Genomic DNA, 23,864 nt, shown 5'->3' on the forward strand with positions numbered 1-23,864 from the left:
GGTCTGTGGGATGGGGAGAGGACTCTTACCGAAAGAAATAGACATTGAAGCAAAGGCGACCAAAGAAGAATTTAGTGTTACGTTGTGCCTGAAATTTGTGAAGATGGAATAGAGGGGATAATGCAGGAACAGGCCTTTTGGCCCACCAAGACTGTGCTGACACATGATGCCTTTTTAAACTAAAATTCATTTGTCACTACATGGTTCGTATCCCTCTACTCACTTTCTATTCATGGCTGAAGGGCCTGTCTCTGTGCTGTAAGACTCTAGGACACTTTGACTCTAGAAAATGGCTGCCTGAGTGAGCTCCTAATTAAACATTGGACTTTTTTTCAGGAAAGTCCAGGGACTATCAAAGGGAGAAGGCCACCTTGCATGTTGACCAAGAAGAAATTCCACAATTCTCCAAGGTCTGCCCAGTGCCATTTGCCTTCTATGCAAAAGTAGAGGCTGAAGTCAGGACGCTGGAAAGTGAAGAAATCATCAAACCAGTCTAGTTTGCACCAGTTGTACTGATTGTGAAGCCCGACAGGTCAGAAACTATGTCTCAACAATTAAGTATCAACTTAATTCATTTTAGTTAGTGTCCTTTAAAGAAGAAAACTGCCATCCTTACCCGGCCTGGCTTACATGTGACTCCAGACCCACAGCAATGTGGTTAACTCTTAACTGCCCCAGGTGCAAATTAGGAATGGGCAATAAATGCTGCCTAGCCAGCGACATGTTCATCCCAGGAATGAATAAACAAAAACATTACTGAATTTGCATTTTATCACAGTTATAACAATTTGCATACAGTTAGTGTTCTCAAAAGACTCAAATTTACAGCATTGGGATGTGGAAAATAATTTATCAAGAAATTCAATTTTGACGTTTCTGTAAGTGGAGCATTTGGTAAATGTTAACAATAGATACCGATGAAATGAAGGGAGAGCATGTTGAAACAAATCAGTGTCTAATAAGTAATACAAGAAAGAACATAAAACATGAGCCAGCTTGAGCCTACTCTGCCATTCAAAACAGTCTTAACTGAGCTACTCCTTTCACTCCCAGTTTCCTACGTGGCCTTGCCTTCCTGATATACAAGTCTGTCTGTCTGAGCCTAAAAATATACATGGACCATTGACGGTCCTTTGAGTGAAAACTTTATCCTCATCTCCATCCTAAATGCTCGGCCATTATTGAGACTCTGTCCCCATGTTCTAAACTCCCCAGCCATGGCAAACAATAACTTGATGTTTTCTCCCTTCTTATTCTTCTGAACTCTAATCGATATAGGAAGATTTGGATAGTTTCCAATTTTGTCCAGCCAGAGGCCCAGCTATGACAACTTCTAGGACCTGTATATATGTTTTTTCTAAGCTTTATTTGCAAAAAAGAAACTTCACATATTTATAATGATTTTGCTTAGTGTTGTCAAATTCTGTTAATTGGCAAGCATTTTATGTTAGAAGAAAGTAAGGTCTGCAGATGCTGGAGATCAGAGTTGAGAGTGTGGTGCTGAAAAAGCACAGCATGTCAGACAGCATCAGAGAAGCAGAAGAATCAATGCTTCGGACAAAAGTCCTTCATCAGGATGCATTTTATGCTTGGGACTATGGAAAAATATTGTGAAAATAATTTGCATCTAGAGTGTCTTTAATACAGCATAACATCACAAGATTTCTTTGAGAAGGTGACCAAGGAAGTGGACGAGGGTAAAGCAGTAGATATGGTGTATATGGATTTTAGCAAGGCATTCGATAAGGTACCCCATGGCAGGCTAATGCAAAAACTACGGAGGTATGGCATTGAGGGTGCATTAGAGGTTTGGATTAGGAATTGGCTGGCTGGAAAGAGACAGAGGGTAGTAGTTGATGGTATAGGTTCATCTTGGAGCGCAGTTACTAGCAGTGTTCCACAAGGATCTGTTTTGGGACCATTGCTGTTTGTCATTTTTTTTAATGACCTGGAGGAGGGGCTTGAAGGCTGGGTGAGCAAGTTTACGGATGACACGAAAGTCGGTAGATTTGTGGACAGCGAAGAAGTATGTGGCAGGTTACAGCGCGATATAGATAAGTTGCAGAGCTGGGCAGTAAGGTGGCAAATGGAATTCAATGTAGCTAAGTGTGAAGTCATTCACTTTGGTAGGAGTAACAAGAAGATGGATTACTGGGCTAATGGTAGACTACTTGGTAGTGTGGATGAGCAGGGGGATCTTGGTGTCCATGTACACAGATCTTTGAAAGTTGCCACCCGGGTAAATAGTGCTGTGAAGAAGGCATATGGTGTACTGGGCTTTATTGGTAGAGGAATTGAGTTCCGGAGTCCTGAGGTCATGTTGCAGTTGTATAAGACTCTGGTGCGGCCTCATCTGGAGTATTGTGTACAGTTTTGGTCGCCATACTACAGGAAGGATGTGGAGGCATTGGAACGGGTGCAGAAGAGGTTTACCAGGATGTTGCCTGGCATGGTAGGAAGATCGTATGAGGAAAGGCTGAGGCACTTGGGGCTTTTCTCATTGGAGAAAAGAAGGTTTAGGGGAGATTTGATAGAGGTGTACAAGATGATTAGGGGTTTAGATAGGGTTGACAGTGAGAACCTTTTTCCGCGTATGGAGTCAGCTGTTACGAGGGGACACAGCTTTAAATTAAGGGGTGGTAGGTATAGGACAGATGTTAGGGGTAGATGTTTTACTCAGCGGGTTGGGAGTTCATGGAATGCCCTGCCAGTAGCAGTGGTGGACTCTCCCTCTTTAGGGTCATTTAAGCGGGCATTGGACAAGCATATGGAGGTTATTGGGCTAGTGTAGGTTAGGTAGGCTTCGGTCGGCGCAACATCGAGGGCTGAAGGGCCTGTACTGTGCTGTATTTTTCTATGTTCTATGTTCTAAGATCAAACAAAATACTCTAAGCAAAAAAAAGACAATGGATTGGATGGCCATTGGCTTAGTTAAAGAGCGAAGAGATGAGGAGTGTCTTAAACAAGGTGAGAGGTGTTAAGAGGAGATGTTTTGGAAGTGAATTCTAGATAATTGGGCTTAGGCAGTTGACAGCATGGTCACTAATAATGGAACAATTGAAATAAATAGGTCTAAAGTGGAGAAATACAGATATGTAAAGGTATTGTGATATTAGAGAGAATTAGAGATGTGGGGAAGCATCACTCTTGGAGTTAGATTACTTTTTGCAGCATAGCAAAGAACTTTGTATCCACAAGAAAGATTCCTTAGATTAATATTTACAAATTGCAAAATAGAGAGACAATTTTTGTTTCCAAGATTGTATAGATACCTTGAATGTACAGTTTATAATAGACACCTCGAACCTAGAAGTATAATGTACTGTTCAAGCTAGTCAGAAGGGGTGGGGGAGTCCAGAACTAGAGGGCAATTGGTTTAGGGTGAGAGGGGAAAAATTTAAAAGGGACCTAAGGGGCAACTCTTTCATGCAGAGGGTGATGCATGTTTGAAGTGAATTGTCAAAGGGAGTGGTAGAGGCTGGTACAATTACAAAATTTAAAAGGCATCTGTATGGGGATATGAATAGGAAATGTTTAGAGGAATATTAACCAAGAGCTGGCAAATGGGACTAGATTAATTTAGGACATCTGGTTGGCATAGACGAGTTCTATGACTCTAAATCAACCTCTTGCTCCTTTTCCTGGAGACACAGCTTTCTCCCGCTCCTCCTTCAAATCTGTTTTCCTGGTGACTGGGCAAAGTTATCCAAGGAGATGGAGAACTCATTCTTTCTCAATTAAATTCAAGAATATTTGGAATAATCATTACTTGAGCATTGGTAAGGTTTTGACAGGAAATCTCCGGATGTATTTCCAAGGTTCTTTTCATGGATCTAGCAACAGTGATGTTAAATAATGAGTATTGTTTTGAATAATGATGTTTCATGAGCATTCCTTTTAGTCATGTTCAGTTCTAACTAGTTTTCTCATCAATCTGTTCAGAGATATTATTTGACATTTCTGGAGCAGATGGGGCCTGAACCCCAGTTCCTAGTTCAAGGGAAAGTGGCCCTAACTTTGGACCACAAAAGTTCCCCTGCTCAACTTTAACTTCAGCCCTTGTTTACTTCAAACACCTGGTTGCTGTTAGGTGAGGGTATTAGCTAAAGTGCTCACCACCACTTCACACAATTTTCACTGCACTAGCTTAAATACAGGAGCTCAAGAAATATGAGCAGGTATCTTAATTAGTTATAAGCTGCATAACAAGACAATGGACAGTTTTTCTAAGCATTGGCTTCACATCTTTCATCAAGATGTCCTCAATAGCAGTTAACTCAGTGCTTCAGCTTATTATCACACCCTGAACAACACTTTAGCACTTAAATATTCATCAAAGATCACCCTCATAACATTTTGAAAGAAAATATCTGGGAGAAAATATTCTGTAGAAAGGAAGCTGAGTATTCAATGATAGCAATGACAATTTGTGATAAGACACTGTGGCACTGAAGTGCATCATTACAAGAAATGAAATAACAGTAAATCAGTGCAATGCTTGGGGGTAATAACAAACAGAATGAAAAAAGCAAAGTAATATTAAGAAGTCTGTCAGTCTCTGTCTTATGCCTCTGTGCAACATAACGGTTTTCCTTACCATAAGATGGAAGTATTTTGAAAGTCAGTGTATTTAATTCGCATTGTGAGGCAAAAGCTTTATCCAAATCACAAAGCAATGGCTGTGGGGCAATTATCCCCTAATCAAGGCTCACTTGGTACCAAATGTGATTGCTAGCCCATGGCAAATAATCTGGGTTTAATGCATTAAACTGAGTTCAATTATTATCCAGTAAACTTTAGATGAAATAACATAGATCATAAAAACTTCATCTTATGCACAGTGTAACCAAATTTGGTAGTGCAAAAAATGTTGTTTTAGTTTCTTCACAAAGTTAAACTGCATTCACCTATTTTCAAGAAATAGAATCACAGAATTGCTCCTTACAGAAGACATTTGACCTATCATTTTCATGTCAATCCCTGCAAAACCAACTCAGTTACTGACACTCATTTCTCAATTTCTCTTTCTCCTCAGGTTATTATTAAATTCTCATTGAAAGCCATGATACACCATGAGACCATAAGACATAGGAGCAGAAATTAGGCCATTCAGCCCATCGAGTCTGCTCTGCCATTCAACCATGGCTGGTAAGTTTCTCAACCCCATTCTCCCGCCTTCTCCCTGTAACCTCTGATTCCCTTAACAACCAAGAACCTATCTCTCTCTTAAATATACTCAATGAACTGGCCTCCACCGCCTTCTGTTGCAATGAATTCCATAGATTCACCACTCTCTAGCTGAAGAAGTTTCTCCTCATCTCTGTTCTAAAAGGCCTTCCTTTTTCTCTAAGGCTACGCCCTCGGGTCCTGGTCTGTCCAACCAATGGAATCATCTTCCCAACATCCACTCTACCGAGGCATTTCAGTATCCCGTAAATTTCAGTGAGATCTCCCTCATTCTTCTAAATTCCATTGAATAAAGACCCAGAGTCCTCATACATTCCTCATAAGTTAACCCTGGTTTCCAGCATCTGCAGTCATTGTTTTTACCTCCTAAATTGCCCATAGAGTTAGGTGCATTAGTCAGGGGTAAATGTAGGGGAATGGGTCTGGGTGGATTGCTCTTCAGAGGGTCGGTGTGGACTTGTTAGAACGAAGGACCTGTTTCCACACTGGCCTAATCTCAGGAAGGATGTATTGGCCCTGGAGCAGATCCAGAGGAGGTTCACAAGAATAATCCCAGGGGAATGGACTAGGGGGGATCGGACAGTGTCGAGGTAGGTTGAGATAAGTTCAGTGGGGCAGGAGCATGCTGAGACAATGGGTCAGCCAGGGTGGTCAGGCTTGTGGATCTTGGGAAGGAGGTAGAACCGGGCAGTGCAGGGTTCCTGGACTATTAGGTTGGAAGCTGTGGGTGGGAGATCTCCTGAGGTGATGAGGTTCTGTATGGTCTGGGAGATGTTCTATCCCCCCTAGTCCAGGAATTCCCCACATATGTTTGAGACACCACCCACGCCCTCCATCTCCTCCAAGACTTCCGTTTCCCTGGCCCCCAACGCCTTATCTTCACCATGGATATTCAATCCCTCTACACCTCCATCCGCCATGACCAGGGCCTCCAAGCCCTCCATTTTTTCCTCTCCAGACGTCCCCAACAGTACCCTTCCACCGACACTCTCATTCGTTTGGCCGAACTGGTCCTCACCTTTAACAATTTCTCCTTCGAATCCTCCCACTGCTTCCAGACCAAAGGGGTAGCCATGGGCACAAATATGGACCCCAGCTATGCCTGTCTCTTTGTTGGCTACATAGAGCAGTTGATCTTCCGTAATTACACTGGCACCACTCCCCACTTCTTCCTCCGCTACATTGATGACTGCATTGGTGTCATCTCGTGCTCCCGCGAGGAGATTGTGCAATTCATCAACTTCACCAACACATTCCACCCTGACCTTAAATTTACCTGGACCATCTCTGACACCTCCCTCCCCTTCCTGGACCTCTCCATCTCCATTAGTGACGACCGACTTGACACTGACATTTTTTACAAACCCACCGAATCCCACAGCTACCTGGATTATACCTCTTCCCACCCTACCTCTTACAAAAATGCCATCCCATATTCCCAATTCCTCCGCCTCCACCGGATCTGCTCCCAGGAGGACCAGTTCCACCACAGAACACACCAGATGGCCTCCTTCTTTAGAGACTGCAATTTCCCTTCCCACGTGGTTAAAGATGCCCTCCAACACATCTCGTCCACATCCCGCACCTCCGCCCTCAGACCCCACCCGTCCAACCATAACAAGGACAGAACGCCCCTGGTGCTCACATTCCACGCTACCAACCTTCGCATAAACCAAATCATCCGCCGACATTTCCGCCACCTCCAAAAAGACCCTACCACCAGGGATATATTTCCCTCCCCACCCCTTTCCGTCTTCCGCAAAGACCGTTCCCTCCGTGACTACCTGGTCAGGTCCACGCCCCCCTACAGCCCACCCTCCCATCCTGGCACCTTCCCCTGCCACCGCAGGAACTGTAAAACCTGTGCCCACACCTCCTCCCTCACCTCTATCCAAGGCCCTAAAGGAGCCTTTCACATCCATCAAAGTTTTACCTGCGCATCTACTAATATCATTTATTGTATCCGTTGCTCCCGATGCAGTCTTCCCTACATTGGGGAGACTGGACGCCTCCTAGCAGAGTGCTTTAGGGAACATCTCCGAGACACCCGCACCAATCAACCACACCGCCCCATGGCCCAACATTTCAACTCCCCCTCCCACTCTGCCGAGGACATGGAGGTCCTGGGCCTCCTTCACCGCCGCTCCCTCACCACCAGACGCCTGGAGGAAGAACGCCTCATCTTCCGCCTCGGAACACTTCAACCCCAGGGCATCAATGTGGACTTCAACAGTTTCCTCATTTCCCCTTCCCCCACCTCACCCTAGTTCCAAACTTCCAGCTCAGCACTGTCCCCATGACTTGTCCTACCTGCCTATCCCCTTTTCCACCTATCCACTCCACCCTCTCCTCCCTGACCTATCACCTTCATCCCCTCCCCCACGCACCTATTGTACTCTCTGCTACTTTTCCCTCCCCCCTCCACCACCCCCCATCTCGCTTACCTCTCCATGCTTCAGGCTCTCTGCCTTTATTTCTGATGAAGGGCTTTTGCCCGAAACGTCGACTTCGCTGCTCCTTGGATGCTGCCTGAACTGCTGTGCTCTTCCAGCACCAGTAATCCAGGATCTATGGGCAATTTCGCATGGCCAATTCACCTGACCTGCACATCTATGGACTGTGGGAGGAATCCGGAGCACCCGGAGGAAACCCACACAGACACGGGGAGGGTGTGCAAACTCCACACAGTCAGTCACTCGAGGCTGGAATCGAACCTCACAATATTCTAAATGTGGTCTGACCAGAAACCTTATAAATACTCAAAGTACATCCCTGCTTTTATATTCTCGTCCTCTTGAAATAAATGCTAACATTGTATTTTCCTTCCTAACTACTGACTCAATCTACAAGTTAAATTTCAGAGAATCCTGGTCTAGGACTCCCAAGTCTCTTTGTACTGTAGATTTCTGAATTTTCACCTATTTAGAAAATAGTCTATGCTCTATTCTTCCAACCAAAATGTATGGCTTCACCCTTTATCATGTTGTATTCCATGTACCACTTCTTTGCCCACTCTCCTAACCTGTCTATATTCTTCTTCAGCCTCCCTGCCTCCTCAATACTAACTGCCCATTCCCCATCTTTGTGTCATCTAAAAATATAGCCAGAATGCCCTCAGTTCCTTCATCAAGATTGTTAATGTATAAAGTGATCGGTTTTGGTCCCAACACTGAGCCTTGTGGAACACCATTTGTCACCAACTTCCATCCATTCTGATCCCCACTCTCTGCTTTCTTCCAGACAGCCAATCATTTATTCATGCTAGCACCCTGCCTCTAACACCATGGGTTCTTATCCTACTCAGCAGCCTCGTGTGCCGTATCTTGTCAAAGGCCTTCTGGAAGTCCAGATAGATGACATTCATTGGCTCTCCTTGGTTTAACCTGCTTGTTACCTCCTCCAAAGGATTCTAAGATTTGTCAGGCATGACCTCCCCTTGATGAAACCTCGCTGATTTTACCCTATTTTACCATACATAAATTATTCTGAAATCTCATCCTTCACAATGAATACCAAAATCTTACCAATGACCAAGGTCAGGCTATTTGGTCTGTAATTTTTCATCTTTTGCCTCGCTCCCTTCTTAAACAAAGGGTTACATTAATGATTATCCAGTTGTCCTCGACTAGTGATTGCATCTATCTTCACTACATTCTCAGGCAATGCGTTCCAAATCCTAACCATTTATTGGCACAAAAGACTTCTCCTTATTTTGTGCTCAATTTGTTTTAATCATCTTAAATCAGTGCTCTTTGGTTTTTGTCTCTTTCACCAATGGAAACAATTTTTACATATCTGCTCTGTCTAGTCGTGGAATGATTTTGAATACCTTTGCCAAAGCTCCTCTCAATCTTCTCTCCTGTAAAGAGGCAGCTCAGCTTCTCTAGCCTGAGAGTGTGCCTGAGGTTCCTTTTCCATGGACCCATCTTTGGAAAGTTTTCTTTCTGCACCCTTTATAACGCTTCCCCAAGTGTGAAATGAAGACCATGCTCCAATTGAGGCTGTATCAGAGTTTTCTAAAGATTGATCATTACTTCTTTTTTACCTCTAACATTCTAGTTCAAAAGCCTGGTTTCACTATACATAGTTCATACCATTCCCAAGCAGTCATGTCACCTTCAATACCTAGAATCATGGAACACTACAGTGTGGAAACAGGCCATTCAGTCCATTGAATCCTCCGAAGAACATCCCACCCAGACCCACACCCCTGTAACCCTGCATTTCTCATACTAACCCACCTAGCCTGCAAATATCTGGATGATACAAGCATTTTAGCAAGGCCAATCCACCTAAACTGTGCATCTTAAAATTGTGTGAGGAAACCAGAGAGAACGTGGAAATGTCACACAGAAGGTCACCCGAGGCTAGAATCAAACTCAAGTCCCGGGTGCTGTGAATCAGCAATGCTAACCATTGAATCACCATGCCACTGTACTTGAGAATGGATATTTTCTGATTCCTCTTTTGGATGTATTTTATATTATTTATCTTTATTTTATTTTGCCTGTCATAGAAACATAGAAAATATGGACAGGATAGGCCATTCAACTCTGAGCCTGCTCTCTCATTTAATTTGATCATTGCTAATCATTCAATTCAATAGCCGGTTCCTGCTGTCTCCACATATCCTTTGATTCCTTTAGCCTTCGGAACTATATCTAAATTCTCCTTGAAAAAATACAATGCTTTTGCCTCAATCACTTATTGTAGAAGAGAATTCCACAGGTCCACCATTCTCTGGGTGAAGAAATTTCTCCTCAACTCAGTTCTAAATAGCCTATGATTAAAGGTGACTCCTGGCTCTTGATTCCTTGGTCATCAGCAACATTCTTCCTGTATTTACAGTCTAGTTCTGTAAACATTTTATAGATTTCTGAGATTCCCTCTCATTCTTCTAAACGCCTGTGGATGCAGTCCTAACTGATTCAGTCTCTCTTCTTATTGTCAATGCTGCCATCCCAGGAAACAGTGTGGTAAACATTTGCTGCACTCCCTCCACAGCTGGAACATTCTTACAGAAGGAGGCCAAAACTGCACACACCGCTGTACGTGTGGTTCTTACCAAGGCCCTCCATAATTGCAGCATGGCACACCGGTTTCTGCACTCGAATCCTCTTGTCGTGAAGGTCAACACACCATTTTCCTTTCTCATCACTGCTGCATCTGCATGTTTATTGACAGAGACTGGTGTACATGGACACCTAAGTCTCATTGCCTGGCACCTTCCCCCGCCACCGCAGGAATCGCAAAACCTAAGCCCACACCTCCTCCCTCACCTCCATCCAAGACCCTAAAGGAGCCTGAGATCCACCAATATCATTTATTGTATCCGTTGCTCACGATGTGGTCTCCTCTACATTGGGGAGACTGGACGCTGCCTAGCAGAGCGCTTTAGGGAATATCTCTGGGACACCCGCACCAATCAACCACACCGCCCAGTGTTCCAACATTTCAACTCCCCCTCCCACTCTGCCCAGAACATGGAGGTCCTGGGCCTCCTTCACTGCCGCTCCTTCACCACCAGACGCCTGGAGGAAGAACGCCTCATCTTCCGCCTCGGAACACTTCAACCCCAGGGCATCAATGTGGACTTCAACAGTTTCCTCATTTCCCCTTCCCCCACCTCACCCTAGTTCTAAACTTCCAGCTCAGTAACTGTCCCCATGACTTGTCCGGACTTGTCCTACCTGCCTATCTTCTTTTCCACCTATCCACTCCACCCTCCCCCCCCGACCTATCACCTTCATCCCCTCCCCACTCACCTATTGTACTCTATGTTACTTTTTCCCCACCCCCACCCTCCTCGCACTTAACTCTCCACCCTTCAGGCTCTCTGCCTTTATTCCTGATGAAGGGTTTTTGCCCGAAACGTCGATTTTACTGCTCCTCGGATGCTGCCTGAACTGCTATGCTTTTCCAGCACTACTCTAATCTAGACTCATTGCACATCCCCATCTCTCAATGTATAACCTTGAAATAACTGCAGAGGCTGATATCCTGTCACCAAGTCACCCTTTACTTGCGATTTGGAGATGCCGGTGTTGGACCGGGGTGTACAAAGATAAAAATCACACAACACCAGGTTATAGTCCAACAGGTTTAATTGGAAGCACACTAGCTTTCCGAGCTCCAAAAGCTAGTGTGCTTCCAATTAAACCTGTTGGACTTTAACCTGGTGTTGTGTGATTTTTAACTTTGTACCCTTTATTTACGTGTGCAGTGCCAGCCAGCTTAAGTCAGTTGCCTGAACCGAGGAGATTCTAAACTCCTGGTTAGATTTTATTAAACAGTACAGTTTATAAATAAACAATTAATATTAACAGCTGTATACAGAGAAACAGCAATTTTACTGGGGAGAGGGCAAAAGCAGGCCCCAAACCTCACCATTCAACCAGTTTTCAGGGAAATGAGGATAAATCTCAAATCCCACTTACAGTCATCACAAACGAAGCAGTAACAAATACATACAAGACAGTCCAATTAGATAACAAACAGTACTTAAAATACAGACACTACCCCCTCCACCCCAAGCAACTCAGCAAACTACCCGTCCCTCGCACCTTCGGCCACTCTAAGGCAGCGCGCCCCTACGCCCCTTCCAGCTCTCTGTGTGCTCTGACACCTTCTGGCTATCTCTAAGACAGTTTGCCCTGGTACCTGCCGGGGTGACAGTGCTGAGGATGGCCTACCTGCCTTCCAGATCTCGGTCTGCCCGTATGCACCAGCTGGCTCCTGCCCACCCCAACACACCGTCCAGCCTGTGGACTGCCCTGACATACCTTCCGGCCCCCTCTAGCACAGCCTGTCCCCTTCCCTGGGATGACAATGTACAGGGCAGCCCACAAGCCTTCCGGGTCTCAGCCTGCCCCTACTAACCTTCTGGCTCTCAGTCGCTCTGACACACCGTCCGACCACCTCTAGGACAGCCCATCGCAAATATCCCTTCTCAGGGTGACAGTATTCAGAAAGGCCTACCCACCTTCCAGCTCTCAGGCAACTGGCATTGGGGTGGCCTACCCATCCTCCACCTTTCAGGACAGGCTACCCACCTTCAGGTTCACAGGATGGCTTCCTACCCACACTCCGGCTCTCGGAGTGACAGCTTTCAGGATGACCTATGAGCCTCCCAGCTCACAGTAAGGCTTGCTAGACCCAGGGACACAGGACAGTTCAAGTGATAACCCCAACAAGCAACAAGATGGTCAATTACCAACAAACAGAGTTCTTTCTGGTATCCAGAGTTCATTATCATAAACAGTTTTCTACAAAACGTAGAGTCCATTCCCAGGAACAGAGTCCACTCCAGTATACAAAGTGCATTGTTAGAAATAGAGTCCACTCCAAACTGCAGAGTCACTTCCAAAAACAGAGTCCACAATCAAGGGCAGAGTCCATTCCTGAAGGCAGCAAATGCACACCCCACAGCACACACAGGTGTTCAGTCTCCTTAGAGTCCTGGCCCATTCATAGAGAACCAGGCCCACTCGCAGGAACACAGTACTTTGTAGAGGCGCAGTTAACTCACAAGGATTTGTTCCAGTCATGAAGGCAGGGTCTACTCCCTAACTCCAGGATGCAGCAAGTGCTCACCGCCCGGCACATACAGGTGTTCAGTCTTTATAGAGGCCTAGTCCCAGGGTCAGGTCTACCCCCAGGAACAGCTCATCTGAAAGGATGTATTTTTTCACAAGGGTTCAGTCCAAACACAAAAGTGAAGATACATTCAAAAAACAAAGAAAACTTGAGTGCAAGGGCTAAGCCCTGCCACAAAATCAACATAGTCCTTTTCTCAAAGTAAAAGAGATAAGAATATCACACAGGCTGCACCCAGCCAGTGAAACAACAGTTCCCTACTGAGAACTGAGTTACATCTGAAACATACTGACTGTGTGGATCAGGCAGTTTAGAAATCAGTCCTCACGCAAAAAAAAAACAGTTAAATAATTCAACCAGTTTAGGAATCAGGGTTCCCCCAAAAAAGCAGCAACGAACAACAGCAGTGACACACTGACTGTGGTCTAGCCAGAAGAGAGTCAGTGCCCTAAATTTCCTGGTTAGATTTTTGTTTCCCTGGAAAAGGGGAAAGAAAAATAAACTCTCCTCCTCAAAACACAGAAACCAGTAGTAGCAGGAACTCTCCTGGTTAGATTTTATTATTTCATTTTTAAAAAACTTTTCTTAGGAAACACCAACTGTTGTCCATCCAGCACAGAGTCAGTCTCCTAAACTGAAGAGATTCTAAATTTCCTGTTTATAATGTTTTATCCCCACAGTACCGCCAAACTGCGGTAGTGCTTATATTTTCCGCAGCACCCATGTTGTGTGTGTGCAGGTGTAGGACAGAGTCAAAGACGACATCAAAGACAACAGGTGTACAAATCTTTATTCAAATCTCCACCTCCAGGAAGAAAGGAAACACCCGAGTGGCCTGTGACAAGCAGGGCCCTTCTCAAAGGGCAATGCTGCGTGATCAAACAGTGAAGGGGAAGGCAGGGATTAAATCAAAATAGAATTGGAGGGGGAGATAATACACTTCACTCCCTACAGTGCCCACCTCTCCCTGAATAGCTCCAGTGAGTTGGGAGATACAGCGTGCTCCTTCTCCAGGACACAGCTGCAGAAGAGGGGCAGGCAATTGGCCACAAAAAACCACTCCACAAGGTAAAAACAATGACTGCAGACGCTGGAAACCAGATTCTGGATTAGTGGTGCTGGAAGAGCACAGCAGTTCAGGCAGCATCCAAGTAGCTTTGAAATCGACGTTTCGGGCAAAAGCCCTTCATCAGGAAATAAAGGCAGTGAGCCTGAAGCGTGGAGAGATAAGCTAGAGGAGGGTGTGGGTGGGGAGAGAGTAGCATAGAGTACAATGGGTGAGTGGGGGAGGGGATGAAGGTGATAGGTCAAGGAGGAGAGGGTGGAGTGGATAGGTGGAAAAGGAGATAGGCAGGTCGGACAAGTCAAGGAGACAGTTACTGAGCTGGAAGTTTAGAACTAGGGTGAGGTGGAGGAAGGGGAAATGAGGAAACTGTTGAAGTCCACATTGATGCCCTGGGGTTGAAGTGTTCCGAGGCGGAAGATGAGACGTTCTTCCTCCAGGCGTCTGGTGGTGAGGGAACGGCAGTGAAGGAGGCCCAGGACCTCCATGTCCTCGGCAGAGTGGGAGGGGGAGTTGAAATGTTGGGCCACGGGGCGGTTTGGTTGATTGGTGCGGGTGTCCCAGAGATGTTCCCTAAAGCACTCTGCTAGGAGGCGCCCAGTCTCCCCAATGTAGAGGAGACCGCATCGGGAGCAACGGATACAATAAATGATATTAGTGGATGTGCAAGTAAAACTTTGATGGAGGTGGAAGGCTCCTTTAGGGCCTTGAATAGAGGTGAGGGACGAGGTGTGGGCACAGGTTTTACAGTTCCTGCGGTGGCAGGGGAAAGTGCCAGGATTGGAGGGTGGGTTGTTTGGGGGCGTGGACCTGACCAGGTAGTCGCAGAGAGAACGGTCTTTGAGGAAGGCGGGAAGGGGTGGGGAGGGAAATATATCCCTGTTAGTGGGGTCTGTTTGGAGGTGGCGGAAATGTCGGTGGATGATTTGGTTTATGCGAAGGTTTGTAGGATGGAAGGTGAGCACCAGGGGCGTTATGTCCTTGTTACGGTTGGAGGGGTGGGGTCTGAGGGCGGAGGTGCGGGATGTAGACGAGATGCGTTGGAGGGCATCTTTAATCACATGGGAAGGGAAATTGCGGTCTCTAAAGAAGGAGGCCATCTGGTGTGTTCTGTGGTGGAACTGGTCCTCCTGGGAGCAGATCCGGTGGAGGCGGAGGAATTGGGAATACGAGATGGCATTTTTGCAATAGGTAGGGTGGGAAGAGGTGTAATCCAGGTAGCTGTGGGATTCGGTGGGTTTGTAAAAAATGTCAGTGTCAAGTCAGTCGTCACTAATGGAGATAGAGAGGTCCAGGAAGGGGAGGAAGGTGTCAGAGATGGTCCAGGTAAATTTAAGGTCAGGGTGGAATGTGTTGGTGAAGTTGATGAATTGCTCAACCTCCTCGCGGGAGCACGAGGTGGCGCCAATGCAGTCATCAATGTAGCGGAGGAAGAGGTGGGGAGTGGTGCCGGTGTAATTACAGAAGATCAACTGCTCTACGTAGCCAACAAAGAGACAGGCATAGCTGGGGCCCATACGTGTGCCCATGGTTACTCCTTTCGTCTGGAGGAAGTGGGACGATTCAAAGGAGAAATTGTTAAGGGTGAGGACCAGTTCGGCCAAACGAATGAGTGTGTCAGGGGAAGGGTACTGTTGGGGACGTCTGGAGAGGAAAAAACGGAGGGCTTGGAGGCTCTGGTCATGGCGGATGGAGGTGTAGAGGGATTGGATATCCATGGTGAAGATGAGGCGTTGGGGGCCAGGGAAATGGAAGTCTTGGAGGAGGTGGAGGGCGTGGGTGGTGTCTCAAACGTATGTGGGGAGTTCCTGGACTAGGGGGGATAGGACAGTGTCGAGGAAAGTAGAGGTGAGTTCAGTGGGGCAGGAGCATGCTGAGACAATGGGTCGGCCAGGGTGGTCAGGGGATCTTCTGAAGGAGGTCGAACCGGGTAATGCGGGGTTCCCGGACTATGAGTTTGGAAGCTGTGGGTGGGAGATCTCCTGAGGTGATGAGGTTCTGTATAGTCTGGGAGATGATGGTTTGGTGATGGGGGTGGGGTCATGGTCGAGGGGGCAGTAGGAAGAGGTGTCCTCGAGTTGACGTTTGGCTTCAGCAGTGTAGAGGTCAGTGTGCCAGACTACCACTGCATCCCCTTTATCCGCTGGCTTGATGGTGAGGTTGGGATTGGAGCAGAGGGATTGGAGGGCTGCACGTTGTGAGGGTGAGAGGTTGGAGTGGGGGAGGGAGGTAGACAGGTTGAGGCGGTTAATGTCCCGGCGGCAGTTGGAAATGAAGAGGTCGAGGGCAGGTAATAGGCCAGCGCGGGGTGTCCAGGTGGATGCAGTGTGTTGGAGGTGGGTGAAGGGGTCCTCGGAAGGTGGGCGGGAGTCCTGATTGTGAAAGTACGCTCGGAGGCGGAGGCGACGGAAGAATTGTTCGACGTCACGGCGTGTATTAAATTCATTGATGCGTGGACGGAGGGGGATGAAGGTGAGTCCTTTGCTGAAGACTGATCATTCACTCTCCATGAGGGGGAGGTCTGGGGGGATGGTGAAAACTCGGCAGGGCTGGGAGCTGGGATCTGGTGTGGGTGTGGAGCTGGGAGTGGGGGCGGAACCTGTAACTGGAGTAGGTGTGATGGTGGGGGGAACGGGGGTGGAGTCATGAGCAGGGGTAGTGTTCCCTTTGGGGTTCTGGGGGGTGGGGATAGTGACAGTGGGGTCTGTGGGGGGCATGTCAGCAGAATGCGGGTGAGTGGCGCTGGTGGGGGCGGAAGTGGTGGTGACCACGGCAGTAGGGGTAGCGGAAGTCACTGAGCATGTGGCATCAGCGATGATGTGAAGGGCGGAAATGATGTCAGGTGTGATGCATGAGGAATTGTGAGGGGTGGAAGTGGGAGTGGCCATGATGGGGGCGGAAGTGACATCATCAATCAGCGTGGGGGTGGTAGCTGTATCAGCCGCATGGCTAATGGTGGAATAGGTTCCAAGGCCAGGGGAATCTTCTGGAATGTTTGAGGAGCGCTGGTTATGGAGGTGGGTGGATAAAAGTTTGTTGTACTTACAGTTTTTGATGTTTGAGATGGAATTGAAATACTGTTTGTTGAGAGTATGAATTCTCCTCCACAGCCCATTGCCTGGACCTGTTTGGCCAGGCCCACGAGGAGGTCCTCTGACCTGCCCTCCCTGCTCTGCACAGGGTGCCCAAAGATCAGGAGGATGGAACTGAAGTGCAGCCAAAAGCAGAGGAGAAGGTTCTGTAGAAAACTAAAAAGGGACCATATACACTTGGACAATGGACTCCACAGCACCATAGAACAAGCAGTTGGGCTGGGAGACTGTGAGCCACCACAATCTGCGGCTGTAGGGGACCACTGCTTGCAGCACCCTCCACCCCAGAGGATGGTGGTGGAGGGTTGTTTGTCAGACTGGAGGCCTGTGACCAGTGGAGTGTTACAAGGATCGGTGCTGGGTCCTTTACTTTTTGTCATTTACATAAATGATTTGGATGCGAGCATAAGAGGTACAGTTAGTAAGTTTGCAGATGACACCAAATTTGGAGGTGGAGTGGACAGCGAAGAGGGTTACCTCAGAATAAAACAGGATCTGGACCAGATGGGCCAATGGGCTGAGAAGTGGCAGATGGAGTTTAATTCAGATAAATGCGAGATGCTGCATTTTAGGAAAGCAAATCTTAGCAAGACTTATGCACTTAATGGTAAGGTCTGAGGGAGTGTTGCTGAACAATGAGACCTGGGAGTGCAGATTCATAGCTACTTGAAAGTGGAGTCGCAGGTAGATAGGATAGTGAAGAAGGCGTTTGGTATGCTTTCCTTTATTGGTCAGAGTATTGAGTACAGGAGTTGGGAGGTCATGTTGCAGCTGTACAGGACATTGGTTAGGCCATTGTTGGAATATTGCGTGCAATTCTGGTCTCCTTCCTATCGGAAAGATGTTGTGAAACTTGAAAGGATTCAGAAATGATTTGCAAGGATGTTGCCAGGGTTGGAGGATTTGAGCTACAGGGAGAGATTGAATAGGCTGGGCTGTTTTTCTGGAGCGTCAGAGACTGAGGGGTGACCTTATAGAGGTTTATAAAATGATGGGGAGCACAGAGAGGGTAAATAGACAAAGTCTTCTCCCGGAGGTCGGAGAGTCCAGAACTAGAGGGCATAGGTTTAGGGTGAGAGGGGAAAAATATAAAAGAGACCTAAGGGGCAACGTTTTCATGCAGAAGGTGGTACGTGTATGGAATAAGCTGCCAGAGGAAGTGGTGGAGGCTGGTACAATTACAACATTCAAGAGGCATTTGGATGGGTATATGAATAGGAAGGGTTTGGAGGGATATGGGCCGGGTGCTGGCAGGTGGGACTAGATTGGGTTTGGATATCTGGTCGGCATGGACGGGTTGGACCGAAGGCTGACCAGGACGTGACTCTAAATTGGACACCTCCTTTTCCAATTCCTCAATCCTGGATTTCCGCCACTTTGTCGACCTCCTCGCGTACCCCTGACAAAAAAACGCAGATGTGAGCCTTGCCCACATCCCGCCATAGCCTCAGGGAGGGGAAGTTTCCCGGCTTCCTTCTCCAGCCGACCCAGAAACGACAAAATGAGTCCCGGAACCGCTTATCCTCCAACAGTAGGTTGTTAAAGTGCCAGTATGGGTACCCGAGCTGGGCGCCGAAAGGAAGGAGTTCCGCCTACACCAGTTGATGGTTCGTGCACGACACCTGCCATGTGGAGGCCGTGGGAAAACAGGAGGCGTATGCCCGTGAAACGTACAGGTGGTCAATTCTGGATGCTCCGACCCCAGGCCTCACGAAGGTGAAGGCGATGGAGTCGGGATGGAGATCCTGTCAGACGTCCACCAGGCAGAAGGACTTGGCCAAGTCCCCCAACCTCCTCCCCAATGCCAAACTCGACCGGGTACTGCCGTGATCCCTGTCCTCGAGGATGCTTCTCCGAAGAAGCTCACTTGCCTCGGTCTGACTACGGGAGGGTAGACATTCACAAAGTGAATCACTATGCCCCCCCAGCTGAACTATCAGATGAAGCAAAATGCCTGGGACAGGTGAGCAGTCTGGGCTGACTAGTACACTCATTCAAAGGAGCTCTAGTGATTGAGTGCCAGTTGGGCTCTATCCCGGTGACTTCGAGTTTCCTTGACAAATTCCCAGAATTCCTCAAGGGAGATGAGGGGAGCTCGGTGCGATCACCTGAGTCAGAAAAACCTTGCTGGAGACTGACTCCACGTCATCCCCAGTGTCCACCACCAAATCCAAACCGTCCTTCGGGACATCACCCTCGGTCACCGGGCCCTCCCCCACTGAGAGAGTGGGGTCTTGTCCAGCACTGCTAACTGGTCTCAAACCCCCAGCGACGCTATCCCCAGGTTCACCAGTGGTAACGTCCTTAGTTCACCCCTTCCCAGAATGCCCAAGGGTCGGGTCATCTGGTGGTAGAGGCTCAGGGCCCCATTTCTCTCCTGACACCGGGACGCCAGGCTCCTCGGGGAAAAGATCCTCCACAGGGCCAAGGTCCCCGGAAAAACAGTCTTGGAGGGAGGAGTGAGGATAACACTGCTGTCCTCCCCCCACCACTCGATGACCCAATGGTATTAAAAATATTAAGGCCCACACCACGAGTGTGGACTTGTTGGGCCGAAGGGCCTGTTTCCACACTGTAAGTAATCTAAACCACAGCTCACATTGATTTTTAGGTTGTCCCCCGGGAGGGGGGGGGTGGGGGGGAGACGCTGGTGGGACGGTGGCAGCAGAAGGACCTACTGCAGCATCTGGGTCGTTGGACAGGCTGGACCGCGGTGGGAGACAGCAGAGGCTCATCCACTGGGGAGGAACAGCGCTGCTGGTGTGACACCGGGAAGTCTCTCCCCTCCAGGGGCTGGCATTTCTTCCCCAGGGTGACAGGGGTAATTTATGAGCCCTCCCTTCCCCGCCCACCTTGGTGGTCATGGGTGGTGAGGGTCCTCACCCTGCCTTTCTAGGAATACTATTGGCTAGTGAAAAGCTGGGGGCATGGCAAGGGCAGGGACAGTCTTTTGTGTCACTTCCTGTCCCACCCTTGGGATGTCAGGTGGTGGTGGGCAGGGCAGGTGCCCCACTTCCTGCCCAGGACTCAGAGGGATGACAGTAGTGATGGAGGCCGAGGTCAGTGCTGGCCGAGGTCAGTGCTGGGTTCTGACTGAGTGGGGCAGAGCTCGGGAACGTCAGAGTTATCACCATGGGGCAGGTATAAATGACAGGGTCAGGGGGCTCAGACTCCCCAGGAATCGATACCACAGACTTAGGCTCAAGGACCTGGTCAGGGGTATTTGGGGGTATGGTTGTTAACAGGGCAAGGTACAGGCATAGAATCGGGGGGTGGTGGGGGTCAGGGTTTCTGCGCCAGGGTGATGCTGGTGGGGCCACAGAGGCATTTTCACACTAGGGTGGGGGAGGGTCCAATCCTAAATGGGGGCATAGGGCTCCATCCACAGGGGCAGGATTGGCATGTTGTCTTTTACTGCATCTTCTGTCCACCTGGACGCTCACCTCCCCTCCCCACCAGAGGCTGAGGTACCAGTAGTCCCTGCTGATGGGGCGTGTGGTGTTGTCTGAGGGGGAAGTGAGTGTGGCAGCACCACCTATGACTGCCAGTGTGGGTGGGTAGCCTGTGGGTGGGGGGGGTGGGGGGGTGGCAGGCAGTTCTTCCATATCTGTCCCACTTCATGGCACAGGTGGTACCGCACACCATCCGCTGTCCAAAAGACATAGTATGATGCGCCCTTGCGGAGGAGGGTAAAGAAGTCCTCGGTAACCTCCTCCTGGGCCAGGGGCCAGGCAAATAAACACCTGGTGCTGGAAAGAGTTAAATGTGCTGGAGGGCAGGGTCCTTCAGACTGCACCACCCGCCTTCCAGCTCTCCGTCTGCCCCTATGAACCATTGGCTCTCACCCACCCCAGTGCATAGTTAACTCACAGGGGTTTGGTCCACTCCCAAACTCCAGGATGCAGCAAGTGCTCACCTCCCAGCACACACACACAGGTGTTCAGTTTTTACAGAGGTCTAGTCCCAGGACCAGGCCTACCCACAGGAACAGCTCATTGGGAAAGTTATATTTTCTCACAACAGCTGTTCAACCACCAAAAAAGTGAGAACACATACAAAACAAAGAAAACCAGAACGAAAAGGTTAAGCCACAGAGTCAACATTGTCCTTTTCTCAAATTAAAAGAGTAAAACACAGACTGTAACCAGCCAGTGAAATAACAGTTCCATAATGACAATAGAGTTACACCTGTAACACATTGACTGTTTAAGTCAGCCAATTTAAAAATTAGTCCTCAATAAGAAGAAATACCAGTTAACAGACTGGTGAAATAATTCAACCAGTTCAGGAATCAAGGTTCCCCTCCATCTCCCCTGAAAAAAGCAGAAACCAATAGCAGCAATAACACACTGACTGTGGCTCAGCCAGCACAGAGTCAGTGCCCCAAACTGGGGAGATTTTAAATCTCCTGGTTAGATTTTTTTTTCCCTGGAAAAGGGGAAAAGAAAAGAAACTCTCCTCCTCAAAACACAGAAACCAACAGTAGCAGGAACTCTGCTGGTTAGAACATAGAACATTACAGCGCAGTACAGGCCCTTTGGCCCTCGATGTTGCGCCGACCTGTCGCACCAATCTGAAGCCCATCTAACCTACACTATTCCATGTATGTCCATATTCTTGTCCGATGACGACTTAAATGTACTTAAACTTGGCGAATCTACTACCATTGCAGGCAAAGCATTCCATACCCTTCCTACTCTCTGAGTAAAGAAACTACCTCTGACATCTGTCCTATATCTATCTCCCTTCAGTTTAAAGCTATGCCCTCTCGTGCTCGCCGCCCCCATACTTGGAAAAAGGCTCTCCCTGTTCACCCTATCAAACCCTCTAATTATCTCGTATGTTAGGTAGACCATTTAGGACAGAGATGAGGAGAAACTTCTTCACCCAGAGAGTGGTGGCTGTGTGGAATGCTCTGCCCCAGAGGGCAGTGGAGGCCCAGTCTCTGGATTCATTTAAGAAAGAGTTGGATAGAGCTCTCAAGGATTGTGGAATCAAGGGTTATGGAGATAAGGCAGGAACAGGATACTGATTAAGGATGATCAACCTTAATCAGGGAGGAAAGGGTCGTGTGAGGGAGCCGTGGTTTAATAAGGAGTTGGAATCCCTTGTTAAATGGAAGAGGGCGGCCTTTGTAAAGATGAGGCGTGAAGGTTCAATAGGGCAATTGAGAGTTATAAGGTAGCCCGGAAGGACCTGAAGAGAGAGCTAAGAGCAGCAAGGAGGGGACATGAAAGGTCCTTAGTTGGTAGGATTAGGGAAAACCCTAAGGCTTTCTATAGGTATGTTAGGAATAAAAGAATGACTAGGGAAGGAATAGGTCCAATCAAGGATAGTAATGGGAAGTTGCGTGTGGAGGCTGAAGAGAATGGGGAGGCGCTGAATGAATACTTTTCGTCAGTATTCACTCAGGAACAGGACATTGTTGTCGATATGAATACTGAGGCACGAATAAGTAGAATGGATGGCTTTGAGATATGTAGAGAAGAGGTGTTGGAAATTCTGGCAAGGGTGAAAATAGATAAGTCCCCTGGGCCTGATGGCATTTATCCTAGGATTCTCTGGGAAGCAAGGGAGGAGATTGCAGAGCCATTGGCCTTGATTTTTGTGTCCTCTTTGTCGACAGGAGTAGTGCCAGAGGACTGGAGGCTAGCAAACGTGGTTCCCTTGTTCAAGAAGGGGAGTAGGGATAATCCTAGTAACTATAGGCCAGTGAGTCTCACTTCTGTTGTGGGCAAAGTCTTAGAGAGAATTGTAAGGGATAGGATTTATGCACATCTGGATAAGAATGATGTGATCAAGGATAGTCAGCATGGTTTTGTGAAGGGCAGGTCGTGCCTCACAAACCTTATTGAATTCTTTGAGAAGGTGACTAAGGAGGTAGATGAGGGGAAAGCGGTAGATGTGGTATATATGGATTTTAGTAAGGCGTTTGATAAGGTCCCCCATGGTAGGCTACTGCAGAAAATACAGAGATATGGCATTGAGGGTGAGTTGGAGGTTTGGATTAGGAATTGGCTGGCTGGAAGAAGACAGAGGGTAGTAGTTGATGGCAAAGGTTCATCTTGGAGTGCCGTCACTAGCGGTGTTCCGCAAGGATCTGTTTTGGGACCATTGCTGTTTGTCATTTTTATAAATGACCTGGAGGAAGGGTTAGAAGGTTGGGTGAGCAAGTTTGCGGATGATACGAAAGTCGGAGGAGTTGTAGACAGTGAGGAAGGATATGGCAGGTTACAGCGGGATATAGAGAAGCTGCAGAGCTGGGCAGAAAGGTGGCAAATGGAGTTCAATGTAGCTAAGTGTGAAGTGATTCACTTTGGTAAGAGTAATAAAAAGATGGATTACTGGGCTAATGGTAGACTACTTGGTAGTGTGGAAGAGCAGAGGGATCTTGGTGTCCATGTACACAGATCTCTGAAAGTTGCCACCCAGGTAAATAGTGCAGTGAAGAAGTCATATGGCGTACTGGCTTTTATTGGTAGAGGAATTGAGTTCCAGAGTCCTGAGGTCATGCTGCAGTTGTATAAGACTCTGGTGCGGCCGCATCTGGAATATTGTGTGCAGTTTTGGTCGCCATACTATAGGAAGGATATGGAGGCACTGGAACGGGTGCAGAGGAAGTTTACCAGGATGTTGCCTGGTATGGTAGGAAAATCCTATGAGGAAAGGCTGAGGCACTTGGGGTTGTTTTCATTGGAGAAAAGAAGGTTTAGGGGTGATTTGATAGAGGTGTACAAGATGATTAGGGGATTAGATAGGGTTGACAGTGAGAACCTTTTTCCACGTATGGAGTCAGCTATTACAAGGGGGCATAGCTTTAAATTAAGGGGGGGTAGATATAGGACTGATGTTAGGGGTAGGTTCTTCACTCAGCGAGTCGTAAGTTCATGGAATGCCCTGCCAGTAGCAGTAGTGGACTCTCCCTC

General features: G+C 47.8%; 1 long non-coding RNA gene across 1 annotated transcript in view; it reads left to right on the top strand.

The window, feature by feature from the left end:
* The first annotated feature begins 462 nt into the window (after nt 1-462).
* Nucleotides 463-23,864, top strand: part of LOC140463698 (uncharacterized) — a 29,942-nt gene continuing 6,540 nt past the window's right edge. The window contains exons 1-2 of the long non-coding RNA XR_011954745.1: nt 463-532; nt 5,036-5,148. This is a non-coding gene — a long non-coding RNA (uncharacterized lncRNA). The remainder of the gene's footprint in view (nt 533-5,035; nt 5,149-23,864) is intronic.

Source organism: Chiloscyllium punctatum, chromosome 38, assembly GCF_047496795.1.
Source record: "Chiloscyllium punctatum isolate Juve2018m chromosome 38, sChiPun1.3, whole genome shotgun sequence".
NCBI classification, from domain to species: domain Eukaryota; kingdom Metazoa; phylum Chordata; class Chondrichthyes; order Orectolobiformes; family Hemiscylliidae; genus Chiloscyllium; species Chiloscyllium punctatum.